At 46.9% G+C, this 5,000-nt stretch overlaps 2 non-coding genes across 2 annotated transcripts; both read right to left on the bottom strand.

The window, feature by feature from the left end:
• Positions 1-531: 531 nt before the first annotated feature.
• On the bottom strand, positions 532-688 carry LOC123719340. The gene has a single exon (XR_006755401.1). It is a non-coding gene; the product is annotated as a 5.8S ribosomal RNA (ribosomal RNA).
• A 352-nt stretch (positions 689-1,040) lies between these two features.
• Positions 1,041-2,946, bottom strand: LOC123719342. The gene has a single exon (XR_006755403.1). It is a non-coding gene; the product is annotated as a small subunit ribosomal RNA (ribosomal RNA).
• Positions 2,947-5,000: the final 2,054 nt, after the last annotated feature.

The following is a 5,000-nucleotide window of genomic DNA, read 5'->3' as shown; positions in this document are numbered from 1 at the left end:
TACACACTACAATTGCACAAACACCGCACGCACACACTGGGCGCAACCGCTAGAGCAGCGGGCGCGCGCGTTTCGCTTCCTCTCGCGAGAGTAAGAGAAACTGAGCCGAACGCGACAACTTTCAACGACAGCGTCGAGACACGTCGACGCGCGCACCGGCGCCGACCGTCGCGCGATCGCCATGCGGGACCGGGACGATGCGAGCAAACACGCGCGACGCGTAAACGCGAACGTCGTTGTCGTCGTTGTCGTTGTCGTTGCGTAAAGACTCGACGCGCACCCGTGCCGCGGGAGACACGGTGCGGCGGGGAGAATTTATTTGTGCGACAAAAGTATCGTATAGACGTGGCTTAACACGGCCAATACGGATGACGAGTCGTAATCGAACATATATTCGAACGGATCGTTCGGCCGCTCGGCGGCCTAGCGAAACCGTCAATTGCACGCGCGACAGAGATGCGGCGCTACGACCGGAGTCGCAGCGATCGCCGCTCGTCACGCGAACAGTGTGGCTTTTTGTTTTTATGCAGCCGGCCCTCAGACAGGAGTGGTCCTGGATATTTCTCCACGGACCGCAATGTGCGTTCGAAATGTCGATGTTCAAATGTGTCCTGCAGTTCACACTATGACGCGCAGTTAACTGCGTTCTTCATCGACCCGCGAGCCAAGTGATCCACCGTTCAGGGTAATCGTTTTGTTTTTGTGTGTGTTTTTGTATGAGAAAATATAAAAGGTGCGAAAAAATTAAACAAAAAAATTTGAAAATAATACTTATCATTAACGTGTACGACAAATGAAAAGAAAGAAAATCTCTTTTATTTGCGTGGTTGTACACAAAAATTATAAAATATTATTTCAAAGTATCAATAGGCGATAGCGAACGCTAATCAAAGCGTGTCGCAACGCACACGTCGCGAATCGACGAGAGAGAGTCAACCGTCTCGGATTCGATTTTGATTCGTATCATTCACGTGTTTTTGTATTTTTTTCTTTTTTTGCGAGTCTTTGACAACAACAAAACAAAAAGAAAAAACCAACGTTAATGATCCTTCCGCAGGTTCCCCTACGGAAACCTTGTTACGACTTTTACTTCCTCTAAATGATCAAGTTTGGTCAACTTCCCAGCAACGCCGACGGCCGTGAGGCCACCGCGTGTCGGTCCGAAGACCTCACTAAATCATTCAATCGGTAGTAGCGACGGGCGGTGTGTACAAAGGGCAGGGACGTAATCAACGCGAGCTTATGACTCGCGCTTACTAGGAATTCCTCGTTTATGGGGGATAATTGCAAACCCCAATCCCCAGCACGAAGGAGTTTCAACGGGTTGCCCGGGCCTCTAGGCCAGGGAGAACATGTTGATTCCTTCAGTGTAGCGCGCGTGCGGCCCAGGACATCTAAGGGCATCACAGACCTGTTATTGCTCAATCTCGTGCGGCTCGAAGCCGCCGGTCCCTCTAAGAAGAATTTTAATACGTCGCCAGTGAGTTGCGCTCCCCGAGAGTCGCGCACACCTTGAATGACGACGCCTATTTAGCAGGCTAGAGTCTCGTTCGTTACCGGAATTAACCAGACAAATCGCTCCACCAACTAAGAACGGCCATGCACCACCACCCACCGAATCAAGAAAGAGCTGTTAATCTGTCAATCCTTCCGGTGTCCGGGCCTGGTGAGATTTCCCGTGTTGAGTCAAATTAAGCCGCAGGCTCCACTCCTGGTGGTGCCCTTCCGTCAATTCCTTTAAGTTTCAGCTTTGCAACCATACTCCCCCCGGAGTCCAAAATCTTTGGTTTCCCGGAAGCTGCCCGCCGAGCCATTGTAGTAACGTCGGCGGATCGCTAGATGACATATTTACGGTTAGAACTAGGGCGGTATCTAATCGCCTTCGAACCTCTAACTTTCGTTCTTGATTGATGAAAACACCTTTGGCAAATGCTTTCGCTGATGTTCGTCTTGCGACGATCCAAGAATTTCACCTCTAACGTCGCAATACGAATGCCCCCAGTTATCCCTATTAATCATTACCTCGGAGTTCTGAAAACCAACAAAATAGAACCGAGATCATATTCTATTATTCCATGCACGAAATATTCAAGCGGCATTTTGAGCCCGCTTTGAGCACTCTAATTTGTTCAAAGTAAAATTGTCGGCCCACCTCGACACTCACCGAAGAGCACCGCGATAGGATTTTGATATTGAACCGGCGTTTTACCGCCGGCTCACCGACGATATGCTCCGCAGACGTGTCAGTATCACCGCGGATGCGGTGCACCGACAGCGCGGCGCACAAATGCAACTACGAGCTTTTTAACCGCAACAATTTTAGTATACGCTATTGGAGCTGGAATTACCGCGGCTGCTGGCACCAGACTTGCCCTCCAATTGTTCCTCGTTAAAATATTTAAAGTGTACTCATTCCGATTACGAGGCCTCGTAAGAGTCCCGTATCGTTATTTTTCGTCACTACCTCCCCGTGCCGGGAGTGGGTAATTTGCGCGCCTGCTGCCTTCCTTGGATGTGGTAGCCGTTTCTCAGGCTCCCTCTCCGGAATCGAACCCTGATTCCCCGTTACCCGTGACAACCATGGTAGTCGCAGAAACTACCATCGAAAGTTGATAAGGCAGACATTTGAAAGATGCGTCGCCGGTACTGGACCGTGCGATCGGCAAAAGTTATCCAGATTCATCAAAATTAACGACTTCGGACGCATGGCCCTCCGCCGATTGGTTTTGATCTAATAAAAGCACTCATCCCATCACTGGTCAGAGTTCTGATTGCATGTATTAGCTCTAGAATTACCACAGTTATCCAAGTAACTGAGTAAGATCTAAGGAACCAAAACTGATATATTGAGCCATTCGCGGTATCGCCTTAATACGGCTTGCACTGAGACATGCATGGCTTAATCTTTGAGACAAGCATATAACTACTGGCAGGATCAACCAGGGAGCTGCTTACGCAAACGACACGCCTACACCGCGGTCACGCGGCTTCGGCGAGCCGCTGGCTCGGCGGCGTCGAGGGGCGCGCGCTTGCGCGCGCGCCTTCTCGACACGCGTGAACGTAACGCGTCGAATTTGCACGCGACGCGACGTTCGCGCTTCATATCGATAGACTAACTTTGACCGGTCTACGAGCGGCCGTCCCGTCACGATCTCGCAACGAGGTGATGTACAACGATGCTCGACCACTGTGAGGGACATAAAACTGCAACGAACACGACCCCGCGGGCGGGAATCGATGTTGTGACAATTTGAAAATTGAACATTCATCTAAACGCAACTTCTCAATTTTTATTCAATACGTTATTGTAAACATATTAAAACTCGGCTGGCAATTACATGCGCACACACACGCATGATTCGCACTAGATACGATCAACGCCCGGAGCTTGAGGGATAAATTCCAACACGACGCTGCGCACACCGTTTCGACGATGGGCGCGTGTGCGTCCTCTTTTATACATTCTTTCCATATACGGTCGCCGTGGCGACCGCGCACGTGTCGAACACGCTAGGCGCCCTGCGTTGAGGTGTGCCTAGAAGCGTATTCTTTTAACATCACAGATAACACCGGGGGAGACGGTCCCAAATCTTGGTCGATTGGTAACATCACCATACGGTCTGCGAACGCGGTGCTATAATATAATTTTATATTATATTATATAAAATATGAGGAGGAGTAGTATGTATATTCTTTGTTATTTTGTGTTGACACAAGAGAGATATATAAAATGTACTATACACCACACACACAGAGAGAGAGAGAGCTGGGAAAGATCTCGGCGGTCTCGCATTCGAAATACGAATTTGATATAATTTCCTCCGAAAATCCATACCCATATCTATATCATCCATGCGCGAATATATGTATATAATATTCTCACACTTCGCACAAACACAAAAACAAAAACAAGAACACATTCTCTCTCGTCCGTCGTTCGTGTCTATTATATAGACGAACGACGCGCGGCAACGAGAACGAGTCGACGCTGTGCGCACGACTGTTTCGCTCCACATCTATACCGAGAGCAATAGTCCGCGTCGGCATTGGAGCGGACGTCGAATGTTTCTCGTAGAGCGAGCGAGAGAGAGACGATTTTTCATTTTATTATGTATGTGTATTGGCGTGCAGTAGTAGCACGTAGTAGTACTAGTAGTAGTAGTAAAAAAATATTATTATTTATTTTATTGACTGATATGATTTTGTTTGTTTTCTTTTTTTTGCATAGACATTTGTATTGATAGATATGTTTCTCGTTGAAGCTCGCAGCACACGCTCAGAGAAATGGCAATGTGGGTTTATTTGAAGAAAAAAAAAACAATTAATTTATTAATAATATGTATGTATGTATGTATGTATGTATGTATGTATAATAATGAATTATAATAATTATTCCGATGCAACGTCAGAGGAAAATGTTTCTCGTACAGGTGCGGCGCGCGACGGCCGGCCGCTCGACAGTTTCGCGCCGAATGTTTCTCGTTGAAGCTCGCAGCACACGCTCAGAGAAATGGCAATGTGGGTTTATTTGAAGAAAAGAAAAAACAAAAAAAACAATTATATTTATTAATAATATGTATGTATGTATGTATGTATGTATGTATGTATAATAATGAATTATAATAATTATTCCGATGCAACGTCAGAGGAAAATGTTTCTCGTACAGGTGCGGCGCGCGACGGCCGGCCGCTCGACAGTTTCGCGCCGAATGTTTCTCGTTGAAGCTCGCAGCACACGCTCAGAGAAATGGCAATGTGGGTTTATTTGAAAAAAAAAAAAAAAAAAAAAAAAACAATTAATTTATTAATAATATGTATGTATGTATGTATGTATGTATGTATAATAATGAATTATAATAATTATTCCGATGCAACGTCAGAGGAAAATGTTTCTCGTACAGGTGCGGCGCGCGACGGCCGGCCGCTCGACAGTTTCGCGCCGAATGTTTCTCGTTGAAGCTCGCAGCACACGCTCAGAGAAATGGCAATGTGGGTTTATT

This window comes from Pieris brassicae, unplaced genomic scaffold, assembly GCF_905147105.1.
Source record: "Pieris brassicae unplaced genomic scaffold, ilPieBrab1.1, whole genome shotgun sequence".
Taxonomy (NCBI): domain Eukaryota; kingdom Metazoa; phylum Arthropoda; class Insecta; order Lepidoptera; family Pieridae; genus Pieris; species Pieris brassicae.
This window is presented reverse-complemented; position numbering and strand designations above follow the sequence as displayed.